Source organism: Erpetoichthys calabaricus, chromosome 5 (assembly GCF_900747795.2).
Source record: "Erpetoichthys calabaricus chromosome 5, fErpCal1.3, whole genome shotgun sequence".
NCBI classification, from domain to species: Eukaryota; Metazoa; Chordata; class Cladistia; order Polypteriformes; family Polypteridae; genus Erpetoichthys; species Erpetoichthys calabaricus.
Genome location: NC_041398.2, coordinates 154,690,734 through 154,705,396, shown reverse-complemented (window position 1 = coordinate 154,705,396; position 14,663 = coordinate 154,690,734).

Here is a 14,663-nt window from a genome sequence, read left to right as displayed (position 1 = left end):
CGTTAAGGGTTGCCACAGCAGATCATCTTTTTCCATATTACTCTCACTGCACCACTCGGAGTATTTATATCACTGTATCTGAGTGGGGAATCACGCAGCAGCTGATCGGAAAGAGAATTATCGGTATACAGTTTCAAGCACACACTACCTCAGCCACAGCAAAACGCGTCAAAGCTTTTCCTGTACGGACCTCGCATTTCAGAAACAGTTTCATCCCAAGAACTATAAACGCACTCAATCAGTCCATCAAGTGCTCCTTGTAGAACTGTTTGTACTTATAAGTACAATTACCCCACTGTAAACTTGAACTACAGTTATAATATTGCACAACCTGTGCCACTTTATAAAGCGCGTATGATGACGATTACATTTTTAAGATGAAATGCAGCAAAATATGTTGCTTATAGTATACAGATAAAACTTTAACTTCATTTAAATAATCTGTATTGTTAATAATTAAACAATATTGCTAGCTAGTTCACGGATAGCTCCTGCGCTGTATTATTGCTGGTGCTGACGCGACACTGGAAGGATAGACGGATAGAATAATTAAACATGTACTACGAAGATATTTCAATGTTCCTTAAACGTTTTGAAGAAACAGCGTTCTAAGCTTACAGATGGCTTAACGTCTATTACAGAGCTGATTGTGTGGCGATTGGGTATTTGGAGAAAGAAAAGTAAAGACAGGAATTGGAGGTTAGTACATTTAAAAGAGACAGTACTTCTGTAATAAATTATTTCATCGAAGGTCGCACATAGCGCAGCAAGCCTCTTGCGTGAGATATGAACAATCACTGTACCACCGTGTTCCCATGTTTAATAACATGCTTTCATTCCTATCATCATGAAAAAGATATTACGTATACATCTCAGTATTTTAATTATTCAGAGAGCTGTAATATCACGAATGTAATGGATTCTGTGTCCTGTCGGAGAAAGAGAAAGAACAGAAGCACGTAGTGATTCACACACATAGAGCACATAGAAGATCAAACACAGAACAAAGCATTTAACATGCTACTTGAGAAACTAGTAAAATAAACTATTTTAAGATGAAGTTTATGATGTTCTACTTCAATGACAAAATAAACTACGTGATTAAAGTGGAAATTTCAAGATTAAAGTTGACATTTCGTGCTTTTTTCCCACTGTGTGCCAATTTTTTTTCTCTGTACCCTAATAAGCTTTCATATGACACTCAGACGGTCCGCTACGAGTCGCCTTTTCACGCCGACTTTGATATGTGACTTCTTTTTTATTTCAGGCACTGTGCACCTTTGTGAACTTGAGCTTTCGAGTTTCTCAGACACGCTATGTCACTTGATCAACTTTCTTTTGTTGATTATACCACTGTTTAAACCAACAAATAGTACGTTTTTCCTTTGCCTCCACTTGGTATTCGCTGAAATTCTTATATTTTCCCCCATGCTTTTCCCATTGTCTTTTCACAGAAAGCTATTTATATCGATTTGCATATTCAAAGAGGCATAATTCTGGGAGGAGTTGGGGCGGGACAGAACGCGCGTGCACATGTGTTACTATTCACGCTGATCGGGATTTATGTAGCGGAAGAATGTGGAAGTATGCGTACGTACAGATTCCTGCATCTGGATTTTTCTGTGCGTACGCACATTCCCGCTTTTGTGCTTGCGCCATATTATAGTGTGAGTTCTACGCACGGCGTTATACATGAGGCCCCAGGTCTTTTTGCGTTGTTGAGTTCACCAGTGCTTGCTTTCTTTCTCAGGATGTACCAAACTGTTGATTTTGCCACTTGTAATATTGTAGCAATTTCTCGGATGGGTTTTTTCTGTTTTCGCAGCTTAAGGATGGCTTCTTTCACCTGCATGGAGAGCTCCTTTGGCCGCATGTTGTCTGTTCACAGCAAAATCTTGATGATGATGAGATCAAGCAAGCATTAAACAAAAGACATGCTACAGTGTGGTTACATGATCATTTGCCATCAGATTGCCATATTCACCTGATATCTATAATGGTCATTTACTGTATACAATTTGCCTTTGACTTCTGTTATTTTCTAATATTTGTCATAACTGAATAGCTTTGCCAGGCATTCTTAAGCAAGAACTAATTAATTACAAAAGCTTTTTTTAGGTTATGTTAATTGGCAATTGCAAATTGTCACTTTGTGTGAATATGGTGTGTGTATATGTACAGTGCATTCGGAAAGTATTCACAGCGCATCACTTTTTCCACATTTTGTTATGTTACAGCCTTATTCCAAAATGGATTAAATTCATTTTTTCCTCAGAATTCTACTCACAACATCCCATAATGACAACGTGAAAAAAGTTTACTTGAGGTTTTTGCAAATTTATTAAAAATAAAAAAACTGAGAAATCACATGTACATAAGTATTCACAGCCTTTGCTTAATACTTTGTCGATGCACCTTTGGCAGCAATTACAGCCTCAAGTCTTTTTGAATATGATGCCACAAGCATGGCACACCTATCCTTGGCCAGTTTCGCCCATTCCTCTTTGCAGCACCTCTCAAGCTCCATCAGGTTGGATGGGAAGCATCGGTGTACAGCCATTTTAAGATCTCTCCAGAGATGTTCAATCGGATTCAAGTCTGGGCTCTAGCTGGGCAACTCAAGGACATTCACAGAGTTATCCTGAAGCCACTCCTTTGATCTCTTGGCTGTGTGCTTAGGGTCGTTGTCCTGCTGAAAGATGAACCGTCGCTCCAGTCTGAGGTCAAGAGCACTCTGGAGCAGGTTTTCATCCAGGATGTCTCTGTACATTGCTGCAGTCATCTTTCACTTTATCCTGACTAGTCTCCCAGTCCCTGCCGCTGAAAAACATCCCCACAGCATGATGCTGCCACCACCATGCTTCACTGTAGGGATGGTATTGGCCTGGTGATGAGCGGTGCCTGGTTTCCTCCAAACGTGACGCCTGGCATTCACACCAAAGAATTCAATCTTTGTCTCATCAGACCAGAGAATTTTCTTTCTCATGGTCTGAGAGTCCTTCAGGTGCCTTTCGGCAAACTCCAGGAGGGCTGCCATTGTGCCTTTTACTAAGGAGTGGCTTCCGTCTGGCCACTCTACCATACAGGCCTGATTGGTGGATTGCTGCAGAGATGGTTGTCCTTCTGGAAGGTTCTCCTCTCTCCACAGAGGACCTTTGGAGCTCTGACAGAGTGACCATTGGGTTCTTGGTCACCTCCCTGACTAAGGCCCTTCTCCCCCGATCGCTCAGTTTAGATGGCCGGCCAGCTCTAGGAAGAGTCCTGGTGGTTTCAAACTTCTTCCACTTACGGATGATGGAGGCCACTGTGCTCATTGGGACCTTCAAAGCAGCAGACATTTTTCTGTAACCTTCCCCAGATTTGTGCCTCAAGACAATCCTGTCTCGGAGGTCTACAGACAGTTCCTTTGATTTCATGCTTGGTTTTGTGCTCTGACATGAACTGTCAACTGTGGGACCTTATATAGACAGGTGTGTGCCTTTCCAAATCATGTTCAATCAACTGAATTTACCACAGGTTGACTCCAATTAAGCTGCAGAAACATCTCAAGGATGATCAGGGGAAACAGGATGCACCTGAGCTCAATTTTGAGCTTCATGGCAAAGGCTGTGAATACTTATGTACATGTGCTTTCTCAATTTTATTATTTTTAATAAATTTGCAAAAACCTCAAGTAAACTTTTTTCATGTTGTCATTATGGGGTGTTGTGTGTAGAATTCTGAGGAAAACAATGAATTTAATCCATTTTGGAATAAGGCTGTAACATAACAAAATGTGGAAAAAGTGATGCGCTGTGAATACTTTCCGGATGCACTGTATGTGTGTGTTAATATAAGTGTGTGAGTAAAGGTGGTGCCTGTGATGGACTAGAGTTCTGTCCAGTTCTGTTTTCGGCCTATTGAACAATCCTAGTGAGATAGTCCATTTCAGGGTTGCAGGGGCCAAAGGCTAAGAAGGTTCTAGAACCTATCTACTCCATTGAGGGCTACAGTGCCTGCAAAGTCCCAGAACTCACCTAAATGTTACACTATGCAAACATTTTATAACTTGTTTTGAATATTATTGTGGCTCCATTTTGAGACTCAGTTACAATACTATGACAATAGCTTGCTAGGCGACGTGCCCTTTAATAATTATTTCTTCATCAAAACATATCACAAAGATCTTAGCTAACCTTATCCTCTTAACACAGGCTCCAGTATGTTGGCTGTCAGGAGGCTGAAAATCTCACTATGAGATCAAATTAAAAAACTTTGCAATGTGATGAATGTGGAAGAAGATGGCATCATGTGACATTATGAAAGCAGCAGTATTTATGCTGGTGCTGTGCGTAACACTTTTTCCAGGTTTATGGATACATTCTAAAACTCATTTGCATTTCTTTGATATTGTTTTCCGGTAAACAACACTCCTGGTTTTTGATTTTTGATACATGTTTTGGCTCTGACAAAACACAAGATTGATTTCTTCATTTTGACTCACACTTTTTTTGGAATAATATCTAATGTCCTCATCCATCCTCATTTTATTCCTCCGCACCTCTTCTTGTGGTGGCAGAACAGACTGTATTCCTCAGCTTTGGCCTGTGCATCATATTTATCACTTTTGAGGTGTAATATGTTTGTCATCTCAACACACATTATAATAACAGCTCAGTGATATGAATTATTATATGTGTGAGTCAACATTTAGCTGGTTTAGCTGTATTTCCCAACTTGATCAAGGGTGTCCTCATTTCCGAGTTTTTCCAAAATGTTCTGTACGCTTGGGTCAGAGTTGCTGTAAATATAGGCATGTTCCTCCATCAAGTTTTCTTTTATAAATCCCGACATTTGCATGGAAAATTGCATACGCACATTTCAGGCTTCTTCTTTTTATATTTATTTACTCAGGCTAAGCCTATCATAAATATCTTAACTTACCCTGCTAACACAGTTTCCAGTGATGTTGTTTGTCAGAAGGTCTCATGCCAATATTTCCCACCAAGCAAAGAAAACTTGCATTTTGGTGAACTTGGAAGAAGACACCATTACGTCTAATAACCCTCACTTAAGATATCAAGAGGTTTGTGCTAAAGCAGTTAGTTGTTGTGAGAAACTGTAAAGCTTTGTTTCCAAGAAGAGTTAAGGGAAGTTCATTGTTACATGAATTTAGTTAAAGACAAACAAAAAAGATAATGAATTGGTTTAGAGATTTCTTGATAATGATGTGCCATCAGGAAAAACATACAAGCACTGGAACAAAAAGTTGCCTCACTATTTCTCAAATTAATTGATCCAGAGCACACAGACTAAACAAGTGCTGCTTGAAATATTGCTATTAAGAAAAACAGAGAAGGTGGCAACATTACACTTTTTTTAAAATGCTGAGGCTGCTATATTACCTATTGTGTGATTTCTCTCTGGCAATTGAAAGCTATCGTAGGGTGCACTATTGTTAGAGAAAATAAAGGAGTGTAACAGATAGCCCGGCCACAGACAGACACGACACCAATGTCCAAAACACATGGGCTTATTTTTGAATTATTTACAACTGGCTTCACCCACTCACACACTACTCCTCAGTCCTTTTCTCTCTTCGGACGCCTCCACTCCTCTCTGGCAACCTCCGTCTTCCTCCTCCCGACTCCAGCTCCTCGAAGGGAGTGAGGCGGCCCCATTTATCACCCCCCGGATGTGCTCCAGGTGCTCGGTGATGGTCTTCCGGCAGCACTTCCTGGTGTGGCGGAAGTGCTACCCTTGCACCCGGAAGCACTGCGGGCGTACACAGTTCCTGGAGTGGCAGCACTTCCTGGTGATTCGGATGTACTGTCCTCCAGGCCTCATGAACCTTGGTTGGGCCATGGACCCCCACAGGGTTGAGCTTCCCAGCTCCGTATCCATGGCCCTTGATGGAAATCAGGCTGCCCTCTTGCGTCCAGGGAAGATATTGCCCCTTTCTCGGTCCTTCCCTGATCCAGACGTCCTGGTGGGGCAAGGTTCCTGGTCGTCTGCCACAGGGGTGATATAGTTATTTATGGGCAATACTGTATTTTTCATGAAGTGTTGTGGTATGGTGTGCACATTAGGAAATACAGCATTTGCCTTTAGAAATAACATGAAGAGACTGATGAAATGGTTGGGTAAAGACATAGAATATTCTAGGTGGTGGTACAAGAAATTGGCTGATGTCATGTACACAGCGAGACTTGATAGTTGTCTCGTATTCAGAAATCCCATAAAAGGTTAAGAGATGAACTTAAGAAATATTGGGAAAGACAAGAATGTAGTGAGATGGGACTTTGGGTATATATGCCTTCTATGCTCTCTGCTGAGAATATGTCATGTCTTTTGTGTTCATGAACCAATCAGAGTAAATGTCAGATGTTACACAAGCATTAATTGAGCACTGTTATGTAAACTCAGACATCTGTAAATATGGGTCACTGTCTTTGCTCTGTGACCATCCTTTAACCATCCTGCTGTGATGAGGTGGTCCCTGTTCATGAAGAGAAATTAAAGATGCATGACCTAGCCTCCTCCTGCCTGATTTCTGACTTTAAAAAGGGGTCTTAGGGAAACAATTTCTTCCACTTATCCCAACATGGATCTGTCACATCAAAGGTCACTGATAATGATATATATTAATTATGCTGACAGTCTAGAGGTTAGCCTTACAAAACCCACAATCTATACTTTGAATGCCAGTGAACCCATTTGTAACTGACTTTAGCCCTGAAAGAGCCCAAACAAGGATGGCAATGATGTTAAAAATGAAAAGGGCCCATGAAATGGATTTACAGCTATCTCTTTTATACCTGGCTCAAATCATCACATACCTCTGAATTCACAAATCTCCAAGGACCCAATTAACAGCTATAAAAACCAATCAGGTAATTGGCATTTTCTCTTGATAATGGCCACTGTTATGTAACTTTGTGGGTGTGTTCCCTGGCCTATGTTCATATTGATTGCTCTTTTAATGTGGAGGAGCCTCAGGAGGCAGGCACATCCAGACTTCATATGTCTTGAGGCTTCCTTCTTGTTATATACTTCTGCTAAAATGACCCAGGAGGCAGAGATCATTTGTTTCCTTGGAATATCAGTAGTTATTGCTATTTCTGTTTGGATTAACTGTTTTTTTAATTCTCTTTCCAGTGTTTTTTAGATTTTGTCTACAGATTATGTATTGGAACTTGTTTTCAGAAGATTTTCGTCTTTGTCAACTCCTTTTGTCTCTTTTTTCTATAATAAGAATTTTTTCATATTATTCTATTTTTTTCTAACAAATCTTTGACTTATAAATAGTTTGTTGCTCTTTTTTCACAAGCTATGGAATGATGGTTATGCTTCCTTTCGTGGGGTTTTTGAAAGATTTGTGAACATTTCATATAATTTTTTCTAACCCTGCTCCGACTGAAACCAGTAGTATTTTGGCCTTGGCTGAGTTAAGGTGAGCCTTTTCTGGGGAGGTTACTGAAGATCCCTGCCTGTTTTTCAACTTATTTGTGGAGGTTTCAAATCAATTCTGCGTTTTTAAGACTTCAATTACATGACAGCAACACCCTCTGACTTTGACCCATAATGTTCTTGTATTAATCCTGTGGCAGTAATTGCGGCCCATCACTTTTCCCAGAGGTCTTTATTTTTTATCAGACTCATATTGGTCTGATTATATTATTTCTTTAGGTCTCAATCTCAAGTTGTTGCAATTATCCTCAATTTTTGACATTTGATTATTACTTTAGCATTTTAGACTGGACTCCTCTTTTTCATCCTGCATCTCCCTCACTTTAGTTTTATAGTGTTGTGGTTCTCCACTTCTTTCGATTTTTGCATTGTTGCAGGTGGCCCCAATGCTGATGCATTCAACCACCATGATACCCATTATAATTATCCATGTGTCACATCCAAGAAATTAACTGCGGGTGTATTGGCCCCATCTCTGTCTCTTGAGACACTACAGTTGCACACTGCAAGTTCAAAAGTGTCTCAACCATCTGTCATAAAGGCTTTTGAAGTTGCAAACGGTAATTTCGTGTATATCTGCAAATTCTTTCAACCTGATACAATTATCCTCATTGTTGAGTGAATCCTGGTTTTTAACAGTGAGAAATTCACCCAAGGTGTGCTGGTCCCACCTCTCTTCCAGCTGCTGTACATCCACCCTGATGAGTGCAGAAGGATTCAACCACCAGTCACCTTATAAAACAGCACCTGTTTTAATAAAATTAACTAAAGAGAAAATTTTCTCAGCCTACTTCCATCAGGCCTTCTGACATTGCAAGTTCTAGTTTCACACTTATTGATAAGGTGGTACATGTACTTTGTTGCAAAAATCTTAGTTTCTTGAAATTTTTTATATAAATCCTGTGATCCATGTCTGAATGAAATAGGGAGTATGCTTTTCATATAGTAGTACTATCAGAAAGAAGCTATCAAAGGGTTAATTGATTACCTTAAGCCCCGCCCCCAAAGGAAACTGTCAAAGGGATGATTGATGACCTTAAGCCCGGCCCCAAAATATGACTTATAAAATATGTAAATATGAAATATGAAAATATAATTTATGAAAATATGAAACATGAAAATATGGAATATGCAAATAAGCTTTATAAAATGTGCCCCACCCCTATGGGTGGGGAAGGGTGTAGCAGGGCCACATAAGTGTTGTTTATTGTGTTTGCACTCTGTCGTGTCTCATCTCATCACCCCGTTTAAACATTTCTGTGTTTGTTTAAATGTCGTCCCCGTAAGAAGAAACAGGGAAGGCTGTTGCGGGGAGACAGCGACCCCCTGGAAACGTCAGAACCGAAGGTTTTCCCATTATATCCGGCTCATTATGATTTAAACGGAAAGTAGGGAAAGAAGAAGGGAGAGAGGAGAGAGAAGGAGATTCTACTAACCACTACTAATCATCAGTTTCTGCTTTCATCCACATCGCGTCAGTTTTCCAGTTTGTTTCTCATTCTGCCAGATTATTGCAACAGATTCATCTCTAGAAACCCCGGGGTTGGACATTATTTTCCACCATCACCAAGGAATCATGTTGAGCTTGTTCCAGTATTTCATTCAGGAGAATCAAACACAAACATTTTGGGACAGTTATCAGTAATCTGGACAGTTATTTACCCGGACTCATTTCACGTTCATTATCATCTCAGTTATCATTCATTGCTATTATTTGTGTTGTGTGTTTGTTATTCGTGTGCAGGAACAAGGGAGGATTTATTATTGTATATACATTGCTTTTCACATTGCTGGTGTGGTGGAGGGATATATATATTTATTGTGCTGGGGATTTGTAATATTGTGTTTGTAATTTTGCTGCATTCAATATATTACTTCACCTGATTTACATTTGAATATTGTGTTGCTTGTGTTTAACCGTCGATCGGGGAAAACTATTATTTCCAGAATGCTTGAGTTACGGGACCATCGATTCAGCTCAGCTTGGTACGATTCTAATTGTGTTTTGAGACAAGTAGAAGGATCCTATCCTTCCTGAATATAAAGAGGACGGTCATGAAGAGGGGGATGAATATCAAGAAAATGAGATAAAGGAACAAGTGAGTGAAATTCATTTTTCTATAAAAGATTGGACTTTTTTTAAATCTCTTATTCCAAATATTGATGAGGCTATTCATCAAGGAAAACTGTCTGACCAAATTAAAAGAATTAAAAGAAAAATGGAGCCATTGTTTTCAGAGGAGGAGATTTGCATGTTGAATAATTCATGCTCGGAGGAGGAGGAAGAAAATTGGGAAACACTCACTCAAGTGGAAATAAATACAGTGGTCTTTTTTAACTGATTACATTAACCTAAAGCGATCTTGAGATGTCTTCAACCAACTAACCTACCAAAGCTGAGCTCCTAGAAGCTGTTGATAGCTGGACCGGTCGTCTCCTTGTTCTCTCGGACTTTGAGATGTCAGAAGTCCTCCACACTTTGATGCGTTCTGAAGAGCCGGTCTACGATAGTGTGGAACAGACAGCTGCCGCTGACTACATGTTTTGGCCGGCTAACCCTCAAACCAACACCGCCTACTCTGCTCCAGACCAAATGATGGTCGCTGGTAACCTACAACCCAGCTACTCTGCTCCAGACCAGATGCTGACAGCCAACGACGTGTTTTGGCCGGGTAACAACCAGCACCTCTCCGACTATGTTCCTCATCAGGCATGTTGGTCTACGGAACAGATGGCGCCCACTGATTGTCTGTTTTGGCCTGACGATATCATCCCCAGCTCTGGGTACTCTGTTCCTAACAACTCACCTCCAGGGGCCTCATGTATAAACGGTGCGTACGCACAGAAATGTTGCATACTCCCGTTTCCACACTCAAATCGCGATGTATAAAACCTAAACTTGGCGTAAAGCCACGCACATTTCCACGGTAACTCATACCTTGGCGTACGCAATTTCTCCACTCGGTTTTGCAGACTGGCGGTACCCAGCGTCAAAGCAGTGCTACTGTTCCTGCGTGGACACCCTTTCTTTCTTAACTCCACATTCCTGACGCGGCTTTATAAATACACTGAAACTAACTGCATATTGTTTATTAGTGTAACGCATCTGATTGTAATTAACCTGCAGCAATATAATGGTCCAGGGAATAGCCATAGTATTCCAAATACCATAACTGCTTTAGCGTTGTAACTCTCACTGCATCTTCTTCTTCTTTCAGCTGCTCCCATTAAGGGTTGCCACAGCAGATCATCTTTTTCCATATTTCTCTCACTGTACCACTCGGAGTATTTATATCAATGTATCTGAGTGAGGAGTCACAGCAGCAGCTGATCGGAAAGAGAAATATCGGTATACAGCATGAAGCAGACGCTGCCTGAGCCAAGGCAAAACGCTTTAGAGACTTCCCAGTACGGACTTCGCGGTTTAGAAAAGGTTTCATCCCAAGAACTATAAACGCACTCAATCAGTCCATCAAGTGCTCCTTGTAGAACTGTTTACTTATAAGTACAATTACCTCACTGTAAACTTGCACTACAGTTATAATAATGCACAACCTGCGCCACTTTATAAAGCGCGTATTTACATATGATGACGGTATTCATTTTTAAGATGAAATGCAGCAAAATATGTTGATTATATTATACAGATAAAACTTTAACTTCATTTAAAAAATCTGTATTGTTAATAATTAAACATGTGAGGACACAGTGCCGCAGTGCTAGCTAGTTCAGGGATTGTTCCTGTATTGCGTTGTATTCTTGCGGGTGCTGACACGACACTGGAATGCTAGACGGATATAGCTGATTGTGTGGCGATTGGGTTTTTGGAGAAAGAAAAGTAAGGACAGGAATTGGAGGTTAGTATGTTTGAAAGAGACAGTACTTCTGTAATAAATTATTTCATCGAAGGTCGCACATGGCGCAGCTTGCGTGAGATATGAACAAGCACTGCGCCACCGTGTTCCCATGTTTAATAACATGCTTTCATTCCTATCATCATGAAAAAGATATCATGTATACATCTCAGTATTTTAATTATTCAGAGAGCTGTAATATCATGAATGTAATGGATTATGTGTCCTGTCAGAGAAAGAGAAAGCCCATTTAAGAAGCAGGTAGTGATTCACACATGTAGAGCACATAGAAGATCAAATACAGAACAAAGCATTTAATGTGCCACTTTAGTTACAATGGGATTTGAGAAACTAGTAAATTAAACGATTTTAAGATGAAGTTTATGATGTTCTACTTTAATGGCAAAATAAACTATGTGATTAAAGTGGAAATTTCGAGATTGAAGTTGACATTTCGTGCTTTTTTCCCACTGTGTGCCTATTTTTTATGTCTGTACCCTAATAAGCTTTCATATGACACTCAGACGGTGGGCTACGACTCGCCTTTTAACGGCGACTTTGATATGTGATTTCTTTTTTATTTCGGGCACTGTGAGACTTTGTGAATTTGAGCCTTCGAGTTTCTCCGACACTCTGTCACTCGATCAACTTTCTTTTGTTGATTATACCACTGTTTAAGCCAACAAATAGTACGTTTTTCCTTTGCCTCCACTTGGTATTCACTGAAATTCTTATATTTCCCCCCGTGCTTTTCCCATTGTCTTTTCACAGAAGGCTATTTATATTGATTTGCATATTCAAAGAGGCGTAATTCTGGGAGGAGTTGGGGCGGGACAGAAGGCGCGTGCACGTACATTACTTTTCACGCTGATCGGGATTTATGTAGTGGAAGAACGTGAAAGTTTGCGTGCGTACAGATTCCTGCATCTGGATTTTTCTGTGCGTACGCACATTCCTGCTTTTGTGCTTACGCCATGTTATAGTGTGAGTTCTACGCACGGCGTTATACATGAGGCCCCAGATCAGCCGTCTTGGCTGGACCTTCTTAAGCCTTCAACTGACCAGGGGCCTCATGTATAAACGGTGCATACGCACAGAAATGTTGCGTACAAATGTTTCCACGCTCAAATTGCGATGTATAAAACCTAAACTTGGTGTAAAGCCACGCACATTTCCACGGTAACTCATACCTTGGCGTACGCAATTTCTCCGCTCGGTTTTGCAGACTGGCGGCACCCAGCGTCAAAGCAGTGCTACTGTTCCTGTGTGGTCACCCTTTCTTAGACCCACGTTCCTGACGCGGCTTTATAAATACACTGAAATTAACTGCATATTGTTTATTAGTGTAATGCATCTGATTGTAATTAACCTGTAGCAATATAATGGTCCAGGGAATAGCCATAGTATTCCAAATACCATAACTGCTTTAGCGTTGTTACTCTCACTGCATCTTCTTCTTCTTTCAGCTGCTCCCGTTAAGGGTTGCCACTACGGATCATCTTTTTCCATATTACTCTCACTGCACCACTCGGAGTATTTATATCACTGTATCTGAGTGGGGAATCACAGCAGCAATTGATCGGAAAGAGAATTATCGGTATACAGTTTCAAGCACACACTACCTCAACCACGGCAAAAAGCGTCAAAAGCCTTTCCTGTACAGACCTCGCGTTTCAGAAACAGTTTCATCCCAAGAACTATAAACTCACCCAATCAGTCCATCAAGTGCTCCTTGTAGAACTGTTTGTACTTATAAGTACAATGACCTCACTGTAAACTTACACTACAGTTATAATATTGCACAACCTGCGCCACTTTATAAAGCGCGTATGATGACAATATCATTTTTAATATGAAATGCAGCAAAATATGTTGCTTATAGTATACAGATAAAACTTGAACTTCATTTAAATAATCTGTATTGTTAATAATTAAACATGTGAGGACACGGTGCCACAGCGCTAGCTAGTTCACGGATAGCTCCTGCCTTGCGCTGTATTATTGCTGGTGCTGACGCGACATTGGAAGGATAGACGAATAGAATAATTAAACATGTACTACGAAGATATTTCAGTGTTCCTTAAAAGTTTTGAAGAATCGGCGTTCTAAGCTTACAGATGGCTTAACGTCTATTACAGAGCTGATTGTGTGGCGATTGGGTATTTGGAGAAAGAAAAGGAAGGACAGGAATTGGAGGTAGTATGTTTGAAAGAGACAGTACTTCTGTAATAAATTATTTCATCGAAGGTCGCACATGGCGCAGCTTGCGTGAGATATGAACAATCACTGCGCCACCGTGTTCCCATGTTTAATAACATGCTTTCATTCCTATCATCATGAAAATTATATCATGTATACATCTCAGTATTTTAATTATTCAGAGAGCTGTAATATCACGAATGTAATGGATTCTGTGTCCTGTCGGAGAAAGCGAAAGCTTGTTTAAGAAGCAGGTAGTGATTCACACATGTAGAGCATATAGAAGATCAAATACAGAACAAAGCATTTAACGTGCTACTTGAGAACCTAGTAAAATAAACGATTTTAAGATGAAGTTTATGATGTTCTACTTTAATGGCAAAATAAACTACGTGATTAAAGTGGAAATTTCGAGATTAAAGTTGACATTTCGTGCTTTTTTTCCCACGTGCGTTACTTTTCACACTGATCGGGATTTATGTAGTGGAAGATCGTGAAAGTTTGCGTGCGCACAGATTCCTGCATCTGGATTTTTCTGTGCGTACGCACAATCCCGCTTTTGTGCTTACGCCATCTTATAGTGTGAGTTCTACGCAAGGCGTTATACATGAGGCCCCAGATCTATTGGCCTCAGCCTCAGCTACTTGCCCCTGATGATATGTATTGGTCAGACAGTCTCCTGGAGAACCGTACAGTACCTGACATTTTTGTACCTGCTAATGATGTTCCTGGGAGCCTAACAGGAGTCAAAGAAATAGCCATTCAGGCCATGTGGCAAGAAGAGGCCATGGACGAACTAGTAGAGGCTTTGGAATTAGAAAATATCACCCAAGGAGGCTGATTTTGTGGGTATGGACCTTGAACAAACTGATGGACCCCTGGGTGGAACATTTCGAAAGGCTCTGAAACTGATCAAGAGTTTTAATTGCAGCTCTAATGGATATAATAGACCACCCCAGCCAGACGCAGCATACATGCCTGTTTATCAGGTTGGCCGCTTTCAAGAGGTTCTGGTTGTTTTCCGCAAACCGTGGCTCAGGAGCCTTGTCAAAAAGACTCTGGGTACAGTTAGTCTCGTCCATTTATAGGAGATGGATGTCTGAAGCAGAGCTCCGCTAGCAGCGGCTTTATTTTCCCACGTATTTCATATTATTTAGAGGT